This window comes from Protopterus annectens, chromosome 6.part0 (assembly GCF_019279795.1).
Source record: "Protopterus annectens isolate FY-2018-M chromosome 6.part0, PAN1.0, whole genome shotgun sequence".
Classification (NCBI taxonomy): Eukaryota; Metazoa; Chordata; order Ceratodontiformes; family Protopteridae; genus Protopterus; species Protopterus annectens.
The window spans coordinates 634,805,492-634,831,217 of NC_056737.1; positions in this window are offsets into that span (position 1 = coordinate 634,805,492).

Consider the following 25,726-nt stretch of genomic DNA (forward strand, 5'->3'; position numbering starts at 1 on the left):
TCTCCCATTTTGCTATTCAATAAGTTTAGCTCATTTACATACCCCTACTGGCTTATACCCTAGTTACACCACTACACTGAAGCCTATGTCCTTAGCGAACATTGTTACCTGTTATTGTTTTGAGTCTGCATGCTGCCTACTATAATGGCAAAATTACTGTTTCGCATTTAATTGGCTTTTTCTTATTTTTTTTTTAATTTTCTGCATGATTGCATTTGCGTACCGCTGTGCTCTGCTTAAACGGGTGAAATCTGCCAAAAAAAAACTTTTGATTTTTGCAATTTTAAAACACTTTGGCATGCCAATGGCCATAGTTTTGGCCATTGGCATGCCTAATAAACACAATACATACTTTACTTTGAGCTGTCATGCCCCCATTTTGATTTTTGCAGAAATGTACATGGTTACTAACTGCATACATTTCTGCTGTGGGCACGGCTCCAACACGGATTCCTCTCTGCATACTGGATCACAAATTCAACTCATTTGCATGGTTTTCACCAGAAAATGAGGTGATTTGCATTATTCTATCACGTCCATGCTGGAATAGTGCTGGGAGGCTCATGTACGCCCCCAGCCTTGTTTACTGGATTGCACAGGCTCCGAACTCCATGTTTGAGCCGTACCACTATGCTTACACAGAGATTAGCTCCGTGTAAGCTTTATTAAATCCTGGGGAATGTTTTGTCTATTTGATTAGCAGGGTTAGAATTCCATGATATCATACTACTGTCATCTATAGCAACAAAACTTTATCATCCCTCCAAGTTTTAATGTATCTGCTCTGGTTTTTTTTTCAGTTCAACTTCTTTTGTAGTTCACTTCATTCATTTTTCTCTACCACCATAAATTATGCTTGCTATCCTGCTAGGAACTTGCTTTCAGCAAACAGAACTAATAACACTTTGTCTATGTATTATGCTGTCTGTGTCCAACATTTTTATAATATACCCTTCTGTTGCATCTTTAGTGCTCTTTGCTTATGTTCTTTAGTTAGTGATATACCAATTTAGCCTACACCTTTTCCATCTGCTGCCTCCTTTGCTATGTCCAACAAGTCTTGGGGGTGCTTATCACACAACAACTCACATGGGTAAATCCTGTTGAAATTTAGGGCATTTCTCTTACAGCAAAAATGAGGTAAAGAAGTAACTGATCACAGTTCTTAACACCCTGATTTATGGCCTTATTTACCACAGAGGTCAGAGTTTTGTTAAGCTAGTCTGCACAGACTTCCTTCCCCAACTTAACAACTGGGGTTTTCTGGTAAGACTCACTGACTGTTCTCTGATAACACACAGGTTCTTTTTTTCTCTTTCAACCAATGCCATACACTACTTCCTTTTGAAATCCATACATCTATCCCTTTATCTTTGTCAGGACTGTGTGTTCTTAAAAGTGTGTCAGACTGCTGTTGCTCTCCACCCCCCAACTGCTATTAAGAGTATATTTGGGCCATAGAGTTTATAACTGTGCTCCCTTTCCCTATAATTCCCGCAGTGCCTTGAACAGAGGTAAAAACTGGCAAGTTATGACATCATGTTTTTTAATAATGTATCAGAGCTACAGTATGTGGTAATTTACCCAACAGAGTTTGAATCTCTACATGTGTAGATGGACATGAAGGATAATCCTTCATGTTTCCATGCAAACATAATTACTTCCACTATCCTTTTGTCCTTTGTTTATGTCTAGACACATATAATTCTTTAACAAGTATGACTATGCTCATGGAATCTAATAGCACCATCAGTTTCTAAACTTTCCCCAATACCACACATTTGGTTAACTTTGCTGTGTAAAAAAGAAAGAAAGAAAACAACTAACACACCAAAAAGTCATTATAATAATAATTAGCTACAATGAGGAACTTGCTACTGCTAATAATTTGAGACACAGAGGTAATATGCTGATTCTGCTATTATTTATCAAATTCCATACGTACAATTTTATTATCGGCATATCAGTCAGAAATCACATTTTGATGGGGCCAGCATTTATATTCTCTTAACCAACATGTTGATTAGAAATCCTTTTTTGTCAGATACAGCATTCCTGTTACTAGTTAATGTTTAGCAATGTATTCGGTAATCTCACATAGTATTATAGGATCATAGCAGGTTACTAGGCTAATGGCCCAAGACCCTTACAAGCCTAGCCAAGTTCAACCTGTGTTCCCAAAGGTGTCTAATTCAAGCAGTCACTAAAATCAACATCTATTGCCCCTGTCCAAGAGGGACACAGGTGGAACACCCAGGGTGAATTTCCGGTTACCCATCCAATTGTCCAAAATACACTTAAATAGGGCCAGCAAGGGGCTTTGTTTAACGTGAATAGAAAGCTTTTTCCAAATGGGTGGCAACCTCTGTGAGGAAAATCTGTCTCACCAGCAAATTCTGTTGATGTCACATACCAGGTTAAGGTCATTTGAGCAAGTGACCCATGTGCCATTTGACTTGTGAATGCACAGCATTTCCATTAAAGCTGGGTCAAAGATTGCTCTATATGCAAGGCACATGTCACTTTTGAGTAGTCTGTACAGCACAGAGTAAAGTGACAATGATTTCAGTATGTTCACATAAGACAGATCTTGAAGACTGAATTTTCTTTGTAAGGAACCTTTGTGGTCTCTTTAGTTGCTGCAGGGTTTGGAAAGGAACATGCCAAAGGGAGCATTGTACTCTGCTATTGGCCTGATGAGGGAAGAGTACAGGGAGGTTATAGCCTCTTTTTTTCTGAAGGCAATGCCCTTACTTATGATATGAACAATATAAAATGCCGTTCTTACCACTGTGGAGACATGGTGATCAAATTTAAAGTTGCTGTCGACCTGTGTGCCCAGGTATCTCACCACTGACTGTGTGCTTAGAGTAGTATTATTGATGTGATAGTTTTCAGGAATATTACCCTTGCAGAAGGGGATAATAATGCATTTTTTGCATTAAGTGTAAGACCATAACTTTGGTACCAGTCATCAGTCTGTGTAAGACCTTCTTGTAGGATGTTGACATCGCTAGGTGTTTCAGTCATAAGCAAACTTGTCAGCAACAGTCCTTTAGTTTTAGCCTGTACTTCAGAGAAGTAGATTCTGAACATTAGGGGTCCTAGAACCAATCCCTGTGGAACACCACTGGATATGGGTCTGTTGGAGAAGGTGAAGTCCCCTATTTTGACCATATGAGTTCTATCAGTAAGCCTGTTTGCAATCCACCTGAAAATATATGGGTTGATACCCAGCTGGGTGAGTTTATCAATGATGTCTTGAGTAGGAGATTGTGTTAAAGGCCTTGGCTAAGTCTAGGTAGGCTATATGGACATATTTGCTCTTATCTAGGGCTTTTGTGACTGACTCAAAGAAGTCCACCAAGTTTAACAGGCATAAGCTGCCCTTGACAAAGCCAAACTGGGTGGCGTCAAGCATTTAGAGAATTCCTATACCTTTGTTAATAAGGTCCATAATGATTTGTTCCATGGCCTTGTAGATAAGGCTGGTCAGGCTAATAGGTCTATAGTTCCTGGCGTCTGTGGATGAACCCCCTTTGTGCAAAGGGATGATGGTAGTGCTGTTTTCCATTCCACTGTGAAGAAGACAGTGCTTAAGCTGTGATTGAAAAGTGTGCACAATGGTGATGCTAATTCCTGTTTTAACCCATGTAGAACACAGCCTGGGATGTTGTCTGGTCCCACACAGGAATGTGCTTTTAGCCTTGGAGAGGGTGTTTATGACCAGCTCATTGGATATACTAGGTGGGGAACAGGTGTTAGGGATTCTTTGTGGTATATGTAGTGGGGACAGGGGAGTGAAGTTTTCACGGAACCTGTCAGCCAGCAGATTTGCTATATCCACAAGGTTCTCTTTATGCAGTACCATTAACTATGAGTTCAGTGCAAATCTGGGATTTACCTTTGAGGTTACAGATGTAGCTAAAGAATGCCTTGTGCTTATCCTTAGTTAGGAAAGCTAATTTGCATTCATAATTAGCTTTGGGGATTTCAGTAGTAGTCTTATCTGCTTGTTTAAGTTGAGGATGGACTGTTTCCAGTTTTGAGACTGTTCTTTCCTACTTTTAGACAGCAGTTTCTTTCTCCTGTTGTATACTTATTAATGGCAGTTGTCCACCAGGCAGGTTTGTTTTTCCTTGAAGATCTTGCTTTGGTTGTATCATGTATGGCAGAGTCAATACAATTGTATAGGTGCTTGTATAAAGCATTGGTGTATAACTCACCATAGGTGTCTATTGCATCAGTGGGGGGGACTATGAAGCTATTTATGCTGTCACATAAGAGGTTGTAATTGGCCTTGGAGAAGTTTTTTAGTACAGTTGCTGCTGGGGGGGGGGGGTCTTGTATTATAGTTACTTCTAGTGACACTGATTTGTGGTCAGATCTCACTAGGGATGACAACACACTGGGGGTGGTGCAGAGGTCCCCCATGTTGGCAAGCACCAGATCCAGGATGTTTGAGCCCCTTATGGGTGTGTCAACAAGGTGGTCCAGGGCATTGGAGTTAACAAAGTCCAGGGACCTTTGGACAAGTGAGTTAAAACATGTATAATTTACACATTCAATGGATGGGTAATTAAGGTCATCCAAAACAGGGTGTTTGGTTGTATCTTCATTGACTCAAGTAGACCCAAGTAGGCTGAGTGGACGCCCTGATTCATGGAGGGGGTCCTACAGCTGGCAATGACCTGAAGAAAGGTCTTACCTACAGTCAATTGAACCTGAAGTAATTCAAGGGTATTGTGCTGTTTAACCAGTCTAGAGGTATATTTATCTTTAATGAATATAGATACACTACCTTCTTTAGTTTTCACACCTTCAATTTGTAGTCTGAATATGTGGAAGGAAATGTAACCTGGTGTAACTGGGGTGCTCCCCATAGCCTTAAACCAGGTCTCAGTGACCACACAAATGTCAGCATCTTCCATGGTGAGGACTGCATCCAGTGAGTGCAGTTTCTGGTTTAGACTCCTAGAGTTCAGCAGCATAACCTTGATGTTGTTTTTAGAGGGTATTTTTATGTCAAGAATTTTGTTCTTGTGACATTGCCTAACAAAAGGCACTATGGGATTGGCAAGAGCCTTAGACAGTAACCGAAATCCCAGGGGTGACAGATAAAGACCATCTCTGGCAAAGCATCGAGGTCTGTCGACCATGTCATTCCAGGCTGACAGATACTGGATTCCCTTTGAATGACACCAGAAACTAAGGCAGTTGTTGAAGCCAGTCATTTTTTGTTTGTACTGAGTATCATCCTAGGCAAAGGTAAAATGCTGCTTAAGGCTAGGGACATACCTGCCTGAAACACATAATCAGAGAGCTCAGTTATGTCTCTCTTCATATAGTCCAGTGAGGGGTGTCTCAGGTCATTCACACCAACATGGACTATGATGGAGTCATAACAGTGCCTGTTGTTGAGACACTTGAGTGCGTGTCTGATATGGTGGATCTCAGCACCTGACAGACAGATGAGCATGACTTTTTCCTTATCCAACCTGGTGTGGGTGACATCTTTGTGTCTCACAATTGAGTCGCCTATAACTAATATGTTTGTTTTTGTGTTATGCCTTAGGGACTTGACTAGTGAGACACTGGTGCATGATATATTATGCATACTATGTTCTGTAGAGAATATATTATGTGAATCGTGCTTGTGTTTGTATTTGAGAGATCTCTGATGTTTACATAAGCTTCTGGTAAGCACCTCCGCATATGTAGGTGTAAGTGTTGTTGGTTTGGTAGGTGCAGAAGGTGAGGTGTGCATGCTGACAGCCTGCTTAGTATCAGATGAACTAACTTGTGTGTGAGAGAGCCTGGATTCTAGGTTCTTGATATAAATGCATCTCTCACATAATGAACTATGTGGACTAGAAGAAGTGGGTTATCAGTGTACATGAGGCAATTGCTACTTTGCTTTAGGATGTCCTTGTTGACTAGGCAGGCTGAGGAAACTGGGAAAATTGTCTGTCCATAATGCTAGGTAAGTTGATGTGGTCAGAAAACAGTGAGAGGATAGGAATGAGCAGGTAAAGTACAGGACAGGAAAAGTGGGCAAAATATATGAAGGGGTAGTGGGTAGAATCTGTGTTGGTACCTAAGGAGCTTCACTGAATGTATCACTTATCAGTGAGGGACAATTGCTAGAACTCAGCAGAGTGCTAAAGGAAAATTTGTAGGTAGAAGTGTTTGCATCTATAACCACCAATGGTGCCCACTGCTGCTTGGCATTGTGCAATGCACAAACAAGCACAAACCCATGCAAACACTGTTTTTATGTAGAGAATGAGAGCAAACTGATTTAAACAAATTAACCAATGAAAAAGTTCAAAACTGAGCCCTGTTCAAGCAACCTTCAGTCAGATGAGTTCTAACTGCATACTCCTGCCACTGGTATGGTAAACCTCTCCAACAAAAAATGGCCTGATTTAGTGCTCAGGTTATACAAACAGAACTAGATTCAGCAGGTCTGAATTTAGTCTATGCTACAGCAAACAAAGTGCAAAAATTTCAGAAAAAAAAACAGTTCGAATAAGCAGTGATATGGTAAAAAAGCAGTTCAAAAGTGCAATATACCTTTAAAACGTCTATGTAAGTTTTTGCAGAGATCAGCAGATGGTTTGGATTGATCAGATAAATACAGCAGAGCAGTAGCTGGTTGCCAAACTCTGTAGAGGTTTTGCTAAAACAAGTGCAAACTCGCACAAACACAGTGCTTATGTAGCAAAGAACAGCAAACTGATTTAAACAAATTAACCAATAAAAAAGCTCAAAACGGAGCCCTGTTCCGCAAATTTAAATCACATGAGCTCTAACTGCACAATCATGCCACTAGGGTGCAGGATAACCCTCTCCAACATAAGATGGCCTGGTTTAGTGCTCAAGTTATACAAACAGAACTAGATTCAGCAGGTCTGAAATTAGTCTATGCTACAGCAAACAAAGTGCAACAATTTCAGAAAAAAAAAACAGTTAAAAAAGCAGGCATAATAAACCTTCAACCAACAACTCCCAGCTCAAAAGGGCAGAGGCTACCCTCTCCTCCCACAAGAGTGTAGACCACAAACCTTCATAATGTAAAATAACTGGCCTGAAGTTCAAGCACTTAAACCAGACCTAAGACACTTTTAGAATAACAGACACACTAAGACTTTAACAAGCAATTCCAAACATAGAAGGATGTAAGCTACCTTTCCTGCCCCAAGAGTTTAGACCACAAACTTTCTTAATGTAAAACAGCTGAGCTGAAACCCAAATGCTTAATCCAAAACTAAATGGCTTAGAGAATAACAGTTGCAATTTAATCAGGCTACTAACAAGCAGTAATAAATGCAGCAGAATAAATGCAATTGAACAGTTTTAAGAACAAGCAGCAAAAGCAAAACAAAGTAGGAAAAACACTAATACAGTAAAAGCAGCTGAATAAAGTGTAATTTTTAAAGTTAAATGGGAAGGGAGGAAACAGAAGATAATTCAAGGTTAAAGAAAATAAGGGGGTGAGCCTTCCCAAATGATCTTTCAGTACTCAATAGAATGGCCTGATGAGATGGGACCGGGAGGAGTGTCCAAATCTAAAACATGCTACTGAAATTGCTGACAATTTTTGTGTTCACTGACATGTGTGTTCTTTGCTTGCTCAATTACAAATAGTGTTTCATTATCTAATAACCTTTCAGTTAGTCCAACCAATTTATCAGTTTTTTAGTATCTCTATGAAAAGCTTATTTGCATAAATTACTTGGGAGTACCCTTTTGAATTCATCAGCTGCAAAAATGACTGTTATTTCGCTTTTACTGTTCACTTTTGGTTTTGTTTATAACCATAAATATACTTGAAGTTAGACATTTGTGATCTTACTGTTTTACATGGATCAGTTGAGAAGTTAGGAAATTTAATTGCTTTTTCCCAGGAGGAATACCAGTGCTGACAGTTTCTTTTTAGTTCCTGACTGTCCATATAATCAGTGCATTCTGTGTCCATATTATATGGCTTGAGTGCTTCCCTTGTAAATTGTGAAGACAGAATATTAGCCAAGTCAGACTAAGCTCAAATACCCCACATGGCATATCTTTCAAGGGTAACAAGGTAGGCTTTGATGGTGCCATCATTACTCAGTCTCTTTACTAGTAGTAATGTGGCTATCAAATGCATCTGTTTCTGGAAGCTGATTAAATGTTTGCCAGTAGCCCCATTCTTCAAATTCTTCAATATGTTGACCCACATTTGTGCTGATCTGCACTGTATTCTCTCCGACTTCCTTTGTTGTTGACAAACTTCACAGTTCATTCACTAAAAGTTCCCTTTTGGGAGTGGAGAAACACACAGGTAACAACAACAATTGTTTCAGTTGTGATAATTAACTGTAATGTTATGTCACTCAGAGGCTAGCATGTAAGAATGGAACAAATACTGTGTATATAGACCAAACTGTGTCCAGTGCAGTCATTGCTGTTGTAGGTATAACATATTGAGGAGACTAAAATACAGCTTATTTACAGTGAAGTAATATATATAGCAAACGTTTCTCATCAGGAACAAAGCAGTTCTCCTTCAGAACTTCAAGACAAACTTCTATTTTTCCTTGAAGGCATTCCGCAGCTTCAAGGCTTCCTCTTGTCACAATTCACCTTGTGTGCCCTCTCAGTGTACCAAATCCCTCTTCTATGTCTGTCAAGTGTCTCTAATGTCTGTAGGCTTCCAGTTCTTCTTTTAACAACATTTCTCAGGTGATTCATAGTCCCAAAGACATTTGCAGGAAGCATTACCATATTACATTATATATTGTTTAATGAAATCTTGGAAACTGAGAGGATTCCTGAGGAATGGAGAAAAAGTGTTTTGGTACCGATTTTTAAGAATAAGGGTGATGTGCAGAGCTGTAGTAACCACAAAGGGATTAAATTGATCAGTCACAGCATGAAGTTATGGGAAAGAGTAGTGGAAGCTAGGTTAAGAAGGGATGTGATGATTAGTGATCAGCAGTATGGTTTCATGCCGGGAAAGAGCACTACAGATGCAATGTTTGCTCTAAGAGTGTTGATGGAGAAGTACAGAAAAGGTCAGAAGGAGTTGCATTGTGTTTTTGTAGACTTAGAGAAAGCATATGACAGGGTGCCTAGAGAGGAGTTGTGGTACTGTATGAGGAAGTCGGGAGTGTCAGAGAAGTATGCAAGAGTGGTACAGGATATGTACGAGGGTAGTGTGACAATGGTGAGGTCTGCGGTGGGATTAATGGATGCGTTTAAGGTGGAGGTGGGATTACATCAAGGATCAGCTCTGAGCCCTTTCTTATTTGCAATGGTGATGGACAGGTTGACAGACAAGATCAGACAGGAGCCCCCGTGTACTATGATGTTTGCAGATGAAATTGTGATCTTTAGTGAGAGTAGGGAACAGGTGGAGGAGACCCTGAAGAGATGGAGATATGCTCTAGAGAGAAGAGGAATGAAGGTCAGCAGGACTAAGACAGAATATATGTGTGTGAATGAGAGGGAGGATAGAGGAATGGTGAGGATGCAAGGGGTAGAGGTGGCGAAGGTGGATGAGTTTAAATACTTGGGATCAATAGTTCAGAGTAATGGTGAGTGTAGAAGAGATCTGAAAAAGAGAACACAGGCAGGATGGAGTGGGTGGAGAAGAGTGTCAGGAGTGATTTGTGACAGATGAGTACCAGTAAAAGTGAAAGGAAAGGTCTACAAGACAGTAGTGAGACCAGCTTTGTTATATGGGTTGGAGACAGTGGCACTGACAAAAAGGCAGGAGTTAGAGCTGGATGTGGCAGAGTTAAAGATTTTAAGATTTGCACTGGGTGTGACGAGGGTAGACAGGATCAGGAATAAATATATTAGAGGGTCAGCCCGGGTTGGAAGGTTTGGAGACAAAGCCAGAGAGGCAAGATTACACTGGTTTGGACATGTGCTGAGGAGGGATGCTGAGTATATTGGGAAAAAGATGCTAAGGATGAAGCTACCAGGTAACAGGAAAAGAGGAAGGCCTAAGATAAGGTTTATGGATGTGGTGAGAGAGGACATGCAGGTGGTTGGTGTGACAGAGCAAGATGCAGAGGACAGGAAGAAATGGAAACAGATGATTCGCTGTGGCAACCCCTAACGGGAACAGCCAAAAGAAGATGATTAGGGATGCATATAGCTGCAAGGTTCTTGTCATAATAGATACCTATATATATATATATATATATATATATATATATATATATATATATACATACATATATATATATATATATATATATATATATATATATATATATATATACATACATATATATATATGTATATATATATATATATATATATATATATATATATATATATATATATATATATATATATATATATATATATATATACATATACTACATATATATATATATATATATATATATATATATGTATATATATATATATATATATATATATATATATATATATATATATATATATATGGGTCTACTTTACATGATCGACTCTTCACAAAGTCGACTTTCATTCATATGGCTGAGACCACATGATTGACTTTTGGAAAGCCAACCATGTAAAATAAACACAAAAACACAATGAACACTTACCTTAAAAGTGTTAGCAGGGGGGCAATCCCCCCTGCACCCTGCCCCCCACACCCCCCATAACTTAAATATACCAACTCCGAGATCGCAGTACAGTGAGGAAGAGGGAAATTTTCCCATTCTGAACTGTATGGAAATAGCGGTTCCCCATGGTCGGCTTTTCAAAAGTCGATCATATGGTCTCGGTCATATGAAAGTCGACTTTGTGAAAAGTCGACCATGTAAAGTAGACCCATATAGATATATATATATATATATATATATATATATATATATATATATATATATATATATATATATATATATATATATATATATATATATATATATATAAGGTATTTATTATAGGAGAATGATTTCTCTTGTATCCCCTGCTTTCAACTGCCCATGACCCTTATTCTAGTCCTATGTCCACTGTAAGCTTGGGAGTATGATCAGAAGGTTTAGTTCATCTACCTCCGTCATTGGGCATATCTCCAGTGACCATGAGCAATATGCAGGAAACAGCCTCAGTCTCTGTAGTCTTGACTAGTGACTGTTCATTTCTATGCTTCATGTCCCTAAGCAAATCCATCTTATTCAGCAAGATGCAAATAATGATATATATTGATTTACTTCTCTGCTTATGTGAGGAAATCACAGTCATTAAAGCAATCGTGCAAGCAAAATAATCAATATTTTAAATAAACATCATAAACAATGAATTGTTGTAAATATCAATACTATTGCATAAGGTTTACACTTCAACACAGAGAATATTATCACTATATGGTCTATCAGATGGCATCTTTATGTCATCTATTGGCATTACCTAGAAGCAGGCTGTTTCCTATGCATTTATCTCCTCACATAACATCTTCAACACAGAGTGATGTAAACCAGTATAAATAGCCTGATATGGTGCTGTCTCATTATATACCACACATACATGCCTATATACTTACCACAGAGTCTTGTAAAGCAGTTCAGAATAGACTGATACAGTATTTTTTCAGCTAAGTTATTCAGTCCCATAGAGAAAAAAATGTGAATAATCTTAAGCCTATTGCAAAAAACATTGTCAGCATAATTATGCATTACTAGATGTTACAAATAACCTATAAGCCATTTTTCAGTGCTGCTTTTCTTTCTGTTTCTTGTAAAACTTAAGCAATATAATCATTTTGCAGCCATTTTGTATCATAATGTGTTAAGATACAGCTGTGCTACATTTTCCTTTTATTGTTGATATCTTTCTTTATGCCTTCTCAATTAAAGAGAAGTTGGAAGAAAACAAGTTGCTTGTAAATGTGTTCTTTACTACAAAGCTTTGTTTATGTATATTTATTAGCCATTTTGATCTCATTTTAAATACATAAATCTCTGAAGACAACCTTGCTTTTAAAGATAATTAAAAATGAAATTCAGTAGCACAACATTTTGGATTCAGTAAGAGGCACACACCACCTCCCAAACAAGGTAAACACTGTGGCATGCTATTTACAGCATAAGTAGCTGAATTGTATGCTAATTAACCTATCCAAGCTGGAGGAGCTATTCAACAAGCTATACACGAACCATGCAGACTCAGTGCTGGTTTTCGCTCTGAATTCCAAAACCTATTGGAATACAGCCATGGAAAGGAGTCTACATAGGAACAATGTTAGGGGCTGCTGTTGCTTTAATTCATGTGTATGTGCAACAGGCTGAAGTCTTTGCTGCTGCTGCTGCTACTAATAGGCCAAGGCCAAGGAGAAGAGTTTTCATACCCCAGGTAACTTATCACAATCTACATGATGTGGACATTGTAGAGAGCTACAGGGTGAAAAGAGACATACTACAGGAACTCTGCAACCTCTGCATCCTCAACTCAGAGCCAGGGTAAACCAACCCATCCCAATGGAGACAAAGGTATGTGTAATACTTAGAATGTACCTTTCAGAGACCAGCAGGAGACATGCTGGAGGTGTCACAGGCATCACCATCCAGGATCCTCTATCATTTCCTGAATGCTATGCTCCAACATGCCAGTGACCACATATATTTCTCCCATACTCCTGAGAATATGGACAGAAATATGCAGGAGTTCTACCCTAAAGCACACTTCCCTGAAGTACTGGTTGCCATAGACTGCAAACATATAGAAATACAGGGAAGGCTCTACATAAACATAAAGGCTTCTACTCTGTTAACTGCATTGTGTGTAATGCCAAGGGAATCATCTTGAACATGTGTGCTGGCAACCCTGGCAGTTACCCCAACTCACATATCTGGTACACCTCTCAACTGTATTAGATGTTCGCTGGGGTGGATATCCCCCAGGGTCATTTACTGGGAGATGCAGGTTATGTACTGGAATCATGGCTGATGATGCCCATCAGAAATGCACATGCACCAGCTGAATAAACACCATAATATCATAGAGCATGTGTTTTAGCTGTTGAAGTTGTAGTTCTTATGCCTAGATACATCTGGAGTAGTCCTGCAGCACAATCCATGTACTGCAATACTGAAATATTCAAAGTATGTGCCATGCTACATAACATCATCCTGAGAAAACAGCTTCAGCAGGATCAACAAGGGGAAGGAGAACACATCCCACCACCAATGCCAAGGTCACCGCAGCTGCATGCAGATGAGGAGTCAGAAGGGGAACCAGCAGCTGCTGTGGGTGTAGGCAGATGTAGGCATGCTCAATATATGCTCACAATGGCTAAGAGACAATGCATAGCACACTCAGACACCACCTAAAGGCAGAAAACCTTCCTCCTATGCACACACATATAGTAACATTGATGCCAGGGCTCTCACAACCTTTACCTTCCCATGTACTGCATGTTTACTGGTTGCATCAGACAAAGTCAGCCCTGAACTAAAACTGTTGCAACTGCTGGATTTACAACATAAGTATTGAACCTGGATTCTTTTGTGTAATTATATAAATGAATGGCATATCCTTGCATTGTGTTACTTGGCAGTGTAACCAAGTAAAAGGTGGGAGATTTGACAGAAATGACCTTAAGATGTGACATCAGTGACTTATTTGACTTACATGTGTCCATTATTAAGTAGTAGGCCTCAGGCATCAAATATTTAAACAGTCATACCTGTCAAAAGTAGTGATAGTCAAGCATGCCCTCAGTTTAGCACCATAGATCTGTACTGGAAAATCATTTAAGGGAGAAGTTAGAAAGTAATGATACACATTGCAGTTTTAGACTTTACAACCCTCACAAGATTATTCACAATAAAGTTGTGAAATTTTGATGCTATCAAGTGTCTAACTTTCTAAGACCAATATAAGTCAAAGGTGCAATTGCCAGTTCAAAATCACAAATGCAGATATACTAAGCATTAAGTCAGCTATGCACCCTGCGCATTAGACACAAAGCTTATGTGTCCCTGAATCCAAAATATAAAAACCAAGGATATGGCACAGTTATCATCACTTATACAGGGTGTTGTGGGGGGGGGGGGCTAGGCTGACACAAAAGATCAGTGAGTGTGTGTGTGAGTAAGAAAGAAGCAGACAGACATTTGAATGAATCAAGAAATGGTCAGTGAGACAAAAATGAGTTTTAAGCTGCATGGCTGAGCCATGTAACTATTGTGTGTGTCTGTAGGGGTCCTCCAGGTGAATTTAGTGTGTGAGTGTCTGCATGAACACAGCCAAGCTTTGTGCTGGCTCTTCATCTTGGTATGTCAGACAGGTGTGAGCCATGCATGGTAGAGGTGGCAGTTCATCGTTGTTATCCCTGACCATGAGAACTGGCTATGCCAGGATTTGCAGTGGTATGTCCACGCCCATGGTCAGATGCACTGCTGCTATCTGAACTTGACTGGTGTCTTTTGGAAGAGCTTCCTTCACAAGGGCACCCAGGACCATGACTCCATAGCCTGCTACATCTAGGTGTAGACAGCTCACCCACTGATGGAGCAGTGGAAGTCATGCCACTATGGGAGCGTGATTGGGCATGGCCATGTTGCTCATCAGTACTGACATAAAAATGTTTGGCTTAACATCTGCAGATGAGGGTATCCGCTGCCAGCCAAATAGTCGTAGAAGATGTTAAGCAAAAGGTCATGACAACATCATTGCAATTAACAGTAACACAGGGGGTAATACTTTTACCCCTTGATATGTCCATTAACTATACTTTCAACAAGAACTTGGATGACAGCTCCAACTTAAACTAATCAATCAGAATGTCTTGTTAACTGTAGCAATATTCAATCCTGCCTCAAAAAATAAGTTCTTGTGAAACAGAAGTAACCTATTGATTTCAGTTGTTTTACTGTTCAGCAGTATTCAACAAGTGAGATACAAAAGAATAGCTGGCAGCTCTTCCTGAGTCATGCTTGCTCTTCCTGAAACTATCACAGATGTCGAGGACATGCTGTTCTGCACTTTCCTGGGAGTTGTCTGGATCCCTGACAGTGTACCGGAACTCTTCATTTGGTGTTACTGGTGGCTCTGTAGCAGGCCCTCCCCCAGTACCCATCCGACCATGGCCCACTGCAGCTGCTGTTCTCCAAGCAAGTGTGATCATGTCAGTGGCCCTATGGCGGACCTGCTCATATGTTCTACCACATCCACTGATGGCATTAACATTGTCGAAAATCTGCCACCAAATCTGCATTTTGCATAACATATCTCACTGTCATCTTTCAAGCAGGAAAGCACCATGTTGACTAAAAGCATCAAAGATAACCTAGTTTTCAGCATCAGTGAAGGGTGGTCTTCAAGGATTGAGATGCCTGGGTGCATAGTCCTTGGTGTCCTAAAAGACAACAGAAGAATAATACACATAAGGATCACATAATATGAACAATAGGCTGGATGGAAAAAAAAGGAGAGTAACAATAGCAGCATATCCTTGTTTGTTCCATTGCAGAAATGCAGATTTGCTCCCCACCAAAAGAACAGGTAAATGACACATTATTTTGCTAAAAAAAAAACTTTGAAATACTAAAAGTACTATCAAATGAACTGTCCCTTAAATATGTCTACAGATATATCACAGAACATTATATTTTAAGGTATTGCCAATCATGTATACCTGTGAAATCCCTTGACAAGCATGCCCATGGCATCAATACATGTCTAACTAATGCATACAGTTAAAAGTACCAAAGCCTATGCTTCAGATTTTTCTTAATTACATTCCAGCATTTCCAGTATGTAACTGACAAACTGCAAGCATACCTTCTCAAGTTCAATAATCCTCTGTGCAGATATATCCCAATGTAATAGTCTAAGTTCTGTGTTCTCCACATAAACAAGTCTCCTCACCTTCAGTTTTCCTAGCTACATGGTTCTCTTTTTATATGGTGTAGATTTAGGGCTGTTAGCACAGAGAAGATGCAAATTAGGTGTAAACTGATTAGAATTGCTGAATCCCAAATAACTGGCTCCATGTAGCTGATGCAAACATAGTGCAGGCACTCCCTCAGTGTTTGTTATTAATGGATCGCAACTGTGAATAATTACTGGTTGGGAGAAGGAAAACACAACAGCACTGCAGGCTGCCCTACATTCAGTGGGTGTATCAGGTTAGACTTACAAAGTGTTACATGTAAGATTTGAAATGTAAGTAAACAACACACATTTCACAGTTTCTGTTCATTAACATCCATGCTCCCCTTTATTTGTTGGCAATTGCATATGATATTATTTCCATTTAATATCCTCACACATTTTAAGGCCAATGATATAGAATAGCTTACAGACTGCATGTCTCAGATTACTGGTCATATAAGAGAAGCATGACCAACAAACACATAGAGGTAAGACAGAGCTACATATTTGCAAGCAATAGTCATAACTGGTTGTGTGATCACTTAGTGCACTACATCCAAAAATAATAAATGTACAAATAACAGTTATATGGTTTCATATGACTGTAGATGATGTTGCAGTTGACTGTATGCAGAATGATTTCAATGCCTTGCTGCAAAGCTGTTTGTGTGGCAAAAAGGTATAAGGCACCCTTATTGTGTTCTGAAGGTACATTAGAGTGAGAGCTCATCTCCAGATCTGTGTAGAAATATCTCATCTGAACCAACATTTTCTAGTGTGTATGTCATAGATTGTTTTTCATTTCAGCTGTTTGCCCTTTATTTCTTCTTGTATTTTTTTTTTGGGGGGGGGCAGTGTCTGCACAATGCACTGCTTAGCACAATTATGGGAAATGAAGGAAAATTAGTGTCAGGTTCGGCTATACTTATCTCATTTGTGTGAAACATGGCAGTGTGCAAACAAGACCATCCAGAACGTAGACAGAACACTTACAGATATGGCCCAGACAGTCACTAATAGAAACTGGATACATTCAATTAATTCCATTGTGCACCATGCAATCCTGCTAAGCAACATTGTATGATGGTTAACACAGAGAACTTAAGAATGATTAGTGAAGTAGGGAATGTCATGTAACGAGTTTTGTGGCAGCAGGTGTAAGTGGAGATCTGGAAAAAAGATGGTCCTGGGTTCTAGTACAGTTATGCAACCTTTTTTGTTACTGGTATGACAGTGCAGTTTATAGCAATAAACTGAAAAATATACAAGTATTATTTCAACATTCTTTTGGGAACAGGTATAAGTGTAGGGCTGCAATACACATGGTCCTGGGTTCTAATACAGGCTATTCCATACATTTTTACTATTATTCCACTTCCCATTATATTCACTGTCACTTATAATGCTTTAGATAGTGGAGCTGATATGAATTATATGTATGAGGGATGAGACACCATTATTGTGTTTTCAGATGTATGCCTGAGGGTATGTTGTGTACTATAGTTCTGCAAGTATAATTCTGCTATATGGACTTGCATGGCCTTCACAGTTACCTAAGACACATATACAACTGGATCTATATCCAATAACCTTGTCAAGTCACACACATACATGTGTAACAGCTCATACTGTCCCCTGTATTTATGTATGATTCCTGACCATGCCTGAGTAGCACTTTGTAGCAAAGATGTAAAATTAATGCTATGGAAGAACATGTTTTGTCCCTTATTCCTAGGTTTGAATCCCACAGTGTAAAATCAGTTTTCTTAATGAAGAAAGGTAAAAGTAATGTGTCAGGTTATTACATTTATGCACCCATTGCATGCTTGCCTACCTAACTCAACTAACAGTTACCTTCCAATTTCCAATATATATTTCCAGGCTACATCAGTAGATACCCCTCAAACTATGTCCAAGTGTCAGATTAAACTTCCAATTTCAGTTATTAAATTCCCCCCTGCTTGGCACTGCTGCTCTCCTCTTAACATAGCACAGATGTATTGCTCGGGTTTGTGCACTACCACTAAATGTGATAACTGGAATTGGTGGGAAAGCATCAGTCTCCATTGCTCTAGTTCATCTGGTAGACATGGCTGGCATTACAGGGGAAGGTTCCAGGTTTAGGTCATAAAGTTGGGGTATCCAGGAGTCCAGGATATTTATTGGACTCCTGGTAAATAACTACAGCCAAAGGCTTCTGCAGCAGGACTATTCTGCTTCCCAGTACAAGTTTGAGGCATGAAATAGTTTGGCCCAGGCTGTATCCAGTGCCACTGGTATCCTGCGCACTGGAGACCAATGTAGGCATCATTTTAATGACCTACACAGTAGAAAAAGAGATACTTTCAAATGTTGGTTGGAGGTGTTTTGACTGCAGACATCCCACAGCTGTGTTAGTATGAAATTAAGAAAGTACTTGTAAGACTTAGAAAGCTTAATATAGGCAAGACTGGTATGCATAATGCTCTTCTGTTCTTTTCTGCTCTTTCCCCAGCTGCCAGAGACTGAGTTCAATGTGTAAGCTCATGTTGATCTATTGGAGAGACTGGGGGAAGGAAGTGGTATGTATGCTGCAGAAGAAAAGCATTACTGTAGCATTAAAAGTTAAAGATAGTTTTTTTATATATTTTCTAGAGTTGTATCAAATTGAGCATGTATATCCCAACTGTAAAAACAAGTATGCATTCATTAGTCTTTAGCCCAAACCAATTGTAAGAATCCAATATTAGACTGTAGTCAGAGGTTGTAGGTTCAAATACCATAATTCACAACTGTACAATACTGTTATTTCTTTAAAAATATTTACATCAAATTAAAAACTCTATATCAGTGTCACAAATGCCCTGCTGTAAGCTGTAATCTTTACAACTGGAACATGCATATGTGCAATATATGCACATTTCAAGGATTATATTCAGTAGTCAGTGGTATAATGTATATCTGTTAGGAGGTATACTTAAATATAATAGTTCAGATAAAATAGTTTTATAATTATATTAATGCATTATATGTCTCTTTTTTTCTCTCACCCCCAAACCTTATCTCTCTTTTTTTATTTTCTATTATGTGTCATCAAAATGTCTCCATGTCATCCATGTGTACCACATCACTAAATGCTCCACAGCACAGCAAAGTAGGCCAGCCCCAGTGAATCAGCCTACCCCGCTCCACTGGCTCCAGTACTGATGCCCAGTATGTCTGGCAGCCAAACTGGCACCACTGCCCCTGCTGCCCCTGCACTACCTGCATCCTCAGGTAGTCCTGTCCAGAAGCTGGTGCAGTGGTACCCTTTGGGAGCAATGGCAGAGGTGGTGATTTCATGACCCATAGTGAGTTGCCAGGGATGATGCATAGGGCCATGTGCTGCACAATTGGTGTATGCCTATGCAGGATGGAGAGGCTGCTCTCCCTCATGATCTGTAGGAGAAGGAAGAGACATCAAGAACTCCAGCCACCAGTGGAGTAAAGTGACAGTGATGACACTCCAGTGGGTGAGGACTCAATTCTCACTGTCTCCAAGCTTGACAGGTATGAGCCTGCATTTTCCCCTCCCTCACAACAATCATGATGTCCCCAAAACTTTTATGTCTATCACCATCCCTGTCTCTTGTCTTGTTTGTCTTGTATGTTTGCAGTTGCTTCCTCACTTATCCAACTTACCTGACCCAGACATACCTATGTCTCTTCCGCAAGATTCCTCTTTTACTGAAATAAAAAAAAATGGGTATCTGTCCTACAAAAACAAAACAAAAAAATCATCCCAAATATAGCTCTCTAGGCACACATGTCTTCTTAACACAATTGATTTGGCCCAATTGGCTATACAATATGATTGTGTTGTGGCCATCCCTCTTTGTGGTGGTGACAGTCAAAATTCAGTTAATATTCTGCACATATTTTCAGTTTACACTGTTAAAGAAAAGGATACATTGTTAAAGAAAAGGATAGCTGTGGCTCATTCCTACCTCCCTCCTGCATATTACTGTACTGCTTTCCCTTTGTTCTTCTCCCTGTTTGCTTTCCATTTCACCACTTTCCTATCTACCACATTTTAACACCTTTAATATGCTCAAAAAATAGAATCACACACAACACACATAAGTAACAGAAAAAGCAATGGATCCCTTCACTTTGTGCTCTATGTTTGCACAGAGGTGAACATCATGCCCCAATGCCCACTGATGGTGAGCAGCAAAAATGCTGTGGTTACTTCTGCGTAATGCCACTTAATCTGCTGTGCTATGCCAACACACAGCAAATAATTCATGTCACTGAATTATCAATGTTTATTTAAAAGTATTCGATACACATGTGCTCAAAAGGAAATGTGTCAATGCATTTACACATGTTGCCACAGAGTCAGTCAAGCAGCATATGTGTTTCATAGACACAATACTAAGTCTCAGACTTTGGCAGTGCAGCTCACATTTGCGCACTACTTAGCTAGACACAAATATGGATAGTATTGGAAATGTGTATCTCGCATGCACAAACACTTTGCCAACCATCATGCAAACCTACTTCTCGCCTCACTATGGAAAAATATTATGTATTACTGCTGTTTACTGTCCATTACCTGTCTATGACATGAAATTGCACATGAAAGCATAACAAACTGAATGCCCTATCTAACAATATGGGAAATATTTACGACACAGCCATGTGTTGCCTCCCCCCAAGCACTGCAACCCTGGTGTCTCAGTCCTTTTTCCACACATATGTCACCTGCACTACAGAAATTAATATCAGATGTTGTGTGACATCAATGCACATCAATCTGTAACATGCAGAGCCAGAACTGGTGCTCCATAAGCCTAAAAAGCCTAATCTGCAAAGCTATGGAAGGAATCAGCATGGATCTTATCCACAGGGATGTAGGTGACCTTCAACACACTTGACCTGACCCATTTTGGTTTTGTCAAGGGTAGATCTTGCTTATTAAATCTAGTGGACTTCTTTGATACTGACCCCAAAGACATGTATGAGGGAAAACGGGACACACTGCCTATAATGAGTTATCCAAGGCCTTTGACACTATCCCCTATTAACATATCATAGAGAAAATTTCCCATCTGGGAATTAAGCCATACATTACTGGATGGATAGCCAACTGTCTCACCAATAGGGCACATACACATGCTGCCAAAGTTGGGGACTGCACTTGCACATGTAGGCCTCCCAACATCTTCTCTTCAGCGTGGCCTGCTGATGTCATCCACTATAAGATGATCTGCAGTCTTGTAAAAGTCAAATGTGCTGTGGTGCTTTTGTAAAGTACTGTGTTCTGTAGATTGTGTAGTTAGATTGGTAGGGGTTATGTTCTCACTCAGTCAACAGTGTGTATGTTTGTGAGTGTGTGTTTCTAGACAGAAGAGCAGAAGTGTGTATCCCTCTGTTACTTCTCCAATGCCATGGATTGACAGTATTTTGACACTTGCACATGCCTACACATCCATTTCATGCAGATCTCCCAGCATCTTCTCTCCAACATGGCCTGCTGATGTAATCCACTATAAGCTGACCTGCAGACTTGTGCCGTGGCACTTGTGTAAAGTACTGAGTTCTGTAGACTGTGTACATAGATAGGTAGGGGTGCTGTTCTCACTGCAGTCAACTGCATGTGTGTGTGTGTGTGTGTGTGTGTGTGTGTGTGTGTGTGTGTGTGTGTGTGTGTGTGTGTGTGTGTGTGTGTGTGTGGTAGTGTGTGTCTAGACAGAAAAGCAGACGTGTGTATCCTACAGTTACTGCTCCAATGCCATGGATTGATTGCATTTTGATACTTGCACATGCCTACACATCCATTTCATGCAGGCCTCCCAACATCTTCTCTCCAACATGGCCTACTGATGTCATTCACTATAAATTGACCTGCAGTCTTATAAGAAAACAGACTTGTGCCATGGCGCTTGCATAAAGTACTGAGTTCTGTAGTACTTGTAGTTAAATAGGTAGGCATTCTGTTCTCACTACAGTCAACTGTGTGTGTGTGTGTGTGTGTGTGTGTGTGTGTGTGTGTGTGTGTGTGTGTGTGTGTGTGTGTGTGTGTGTGTGTGTGTGTGTGTGCTCTTGCTTGACATTACAGAGAGCCTTTTACACTAGCATGTGGGACACTGTTATTGCCATATTCTCCTCAACAGACACTACTGATGTCATCAGCTATAAAGTGTTGCCTGAGGCACTCCATGTCAGACTTGAGCTGTGGTGCTTGTCTTAAATACAGAGGTTTGTATACTTAGGTAGTGGTTCTATTCTCATTGCAGTCAACTGGGTGGGTGTATGTGTGTGTGTTTGTGCTCTTGCTTGACATTACAGAGAGCCTTTTACACCAGAATGTCAAACACTGTTATTGCCATATTCTCCTCAACAGACACTACTGATGTCATCAACTATAAAGTGTTGTCTGAGACACTCCAAGTCAGACTTGAGCTATGACCCTTGCCTTAAATACAGAAGTGTGTAGTCTGTGTACTTAGATAGGTAGGGGTTCTATTCTCACTGCAGTCAAATGTGTGTGTGTGTGTGTGTGTGTGTGTGTGTGTGTGTGTGTGTGTGTGTGTGTGTGTGTGTGTGTGTGTGTGTGTGCTTGTGCTCTTGCTTGACATTACAGAGAGCCTTTTACACCAGATTGTGGGACACTGTTATTGCCATATTCTCCTCAACAGACACTGCTGATGTCATCAGCTATATCTGATTTGTGGATATGCATTATTCCCACCAGGGCAGGGTCAGAGACTGGCCTGGAGGCCAGGCAGAAGTCACCTAATCCTATACGATATATATTACAGTGACATGGCTTTCAGTCTATCCCCATACATCATATCATGGTTTGTAGGCCCTGTGTTTTCTTGATAAGAAACCCCTGTGGTCTCTCCAATTGCTGCATGTGTCTAGTAAGGTACTTGCAAAACAGAGCATTGTACTCTATTAGTGTTCTGATGAGGTTCAAATACAGTGTTGTCATACAATCCTAAGATCTGAATATGATGGCCTGACTTATGATGTACACAACATAGGCTTTCAGTACCAGTGTGGACACTTGGTGGTAGACGTTCAGATTATCTACATTTGTTCCCAGTGCTTGCATCACTGGGTTTCAGCACAGCAGGTCTATTGTCAGTGCTGTAATTAGCATGGACTTCCACTTTTCAGAAATACAAAATAAAGACACATTTCTGCATTTATTTGTATATTGTGTGGCTTTGTCACCAATCATTTGTGTTAGCTCCTCCTGTACTATGTTATTATCATTGGAGGACTCAATGATTGCACCCAATATGCAAGAATCAGCAAATCTGGTAAGCCAAAGGCCATATACTTTAGTCTGAACTGTCAAGAAATAGATTCCAAACAGTAAAAGGGCAAGCAAAGATCCTTGGAATTTGCCAATGGTGACAGCTCTACTGGTGCAAGTTTATTCAAAAACTTTCACAGTATGTGATTTGTCAGTGAGCCAATTGGTTACCCATCTAGTGATGTAAGGGTTAATCCCCAGCTGGGAGAGTTTCTTAATGATACCTGGATGGGGGATTGTACCAAAACCCTAGGCCAGATCAAGATAGGCAGCATTCACTGTCTTATCTTCATCCAGGCCTATCACATAGAATCAATGGGCTGTGACAACATCACAGATTGCCTGTGGTGTGACTCAGCACATACACCTTCCTGATATGGTTGAATATACACTTCAACATACACTCCACATGGGTTATGTTCCCATAGAAGGGTGTACATCAATGTGCATCCACCTGAGTTGGTGGGGACACCACCTGATGCATGCACATATAGACACACCCTGACTCTCCTCAACTGTGATGTAGACCAACATGTCATCATGGACCTTTTCTAAATGGACACTAGTAATATCCCGGCTGTGTGCAACAGACTTGTGTGAGTTGTTAATGCTACACCATGTCTGTTACACCTGATATATTTTCTTAAAGAGGTCTTTGAGGGCACACATGATGACAGCACTATCATCCTATGGAACTTGACTAGGCCATGGCATTTGACAGAATTCCACACTGAGGTATTCAATCAACATTGTCAGATGTAGCCATAAAAATATATTTGTTTTCCTGCCTTTCTAAGCTAGTATAGTCCAGTTTTCAGGTTAGTGCTGAATTCAGGGCTGTGTTACAAGTTTCTGTGTTTGCCCATACCTTACTTGGATAGAAGGAAGTTTCTCTGTTCACTGTGAAAGAGGGAGCTTTGAGCAGCCTATCTGTTCCGGGAGGAGTGGTTTCACCCCAGAAATTAGTAGTTTATTGGCCATTTTGGGCTAATTTCTATCTCTTTCATTTCCCTGCTATAAAACCCACATTTGCAAGGTTTTGGGCTAGTATACAGCTCAGCAAGCTCCTGCCTGGTGCCCTGCAGAGATCTGCAGCAGCAGAGAGACAAAAGAGAGACTTTGGATTAATTAAGAATTATTTTTTTTTTTGCATTTTCTTGCTGCCTTTAGCTAATTCCACCTAAAACGCTGATTTTCTAGGATTTCTGTGATTTAAAAAGCTTGTTTCAGCTACATATTGTACTTATTTTACTGCCTGCAGTTTAACAAAGTTGTTTTTGTGTTTAAATTACCTGTTTAACTGTTGTAGGCTACACACTCAAGTGTGATAGCCATTTCTGTGATTTAAATTGTTTTTTTTTAATTGTATCTGCTTTATTTTCTGAAAGAATTATATATATGCTTGTTTTCCTGCCTTTCTAAGCTAGTATAGTCCAGTTTTCAGGTTAGTGCTAAACTCAGGACTGTGTTACAAGTTTCTGTGTTTGCCCATAACTTACTTGGATAGAAGGAAGTTTCTCTGTTCACTGTGAGAGAGGGAGCTTTGAGCCGCCTATCTGTCCCTGGAGGAGTGGTTTCAGTCCAGAAATTAGTAGTTTATTGGCCATTTTGGGCTAATTTCTATCTCTTTCATTTCCCTGCTATAAAACCCACATTTGTGCGGTTTTGTGCACCGGGCAGTGCAGGTTAGCTAGGGTATAACTATTCCCGGCTCCACAAAGTGTACTCTTCAATTTTTCCCTTGGAACTAGACAAACGTTCAACTTAAGCTCTCAAACCATTCACTTCTCATCCCGGCACTTGCTCAAAACTCATAGCAAGCACTTATAAACCTTAGCACTAGACCCCCCTAAACTGTAGAGAAGAACTAGGCTCTCTATTCGACCTTACCTGCCAGTCAGTAAAACAGTTCACTGTACCTATCCAGGCATGTCCAAAGGACAGTTTCAGGTGTACTCTCTGGTCCAACTGGTGAATCTGGGCATTTTGAGGCAATGTTACAATTGTCTCATGTACACATCCTTCTCCACCATGTACACTCCTCCTTCCACCAAACACTAATACATGCGAGAGATGCAATTATATAGTCAAACTGGAGGCTAAGCTCTCTCAACCTAAGACTGGACCAGGCAGTCAACAGGAGAAGAGAATTACTTGCATCACACCACCAGTCTCACATAGACCTATGAAACCAGCACCAGCAAAGAACACACATAAATACACAGAAACATACTCAGAGGCTCTAAATAAAAATCTGCAAAAGCAACAGAGACCTCCAAAGCAGACATCCAAGCAATCTCCACCCCCCAACACAAACCATGAAACACATACTTCACAAAACCAGTGTGCCATGCAATCACAGCCCTTAAGGCAAAATAACATATCCAACACACTAGTATTAGGTGACACTCGAGGCACTCCTCAGTATGGAGAAAATCGATATATGTGCAGTAACAGAAACCTGGTTTAAGGCTCCAGAGGGCACCCCAGCACTACCAGGCTACAACTCATACCATACATTTCAACCACAAAACCCGGACCGAAATACAAAAGGGGGGAGTATCCATATTC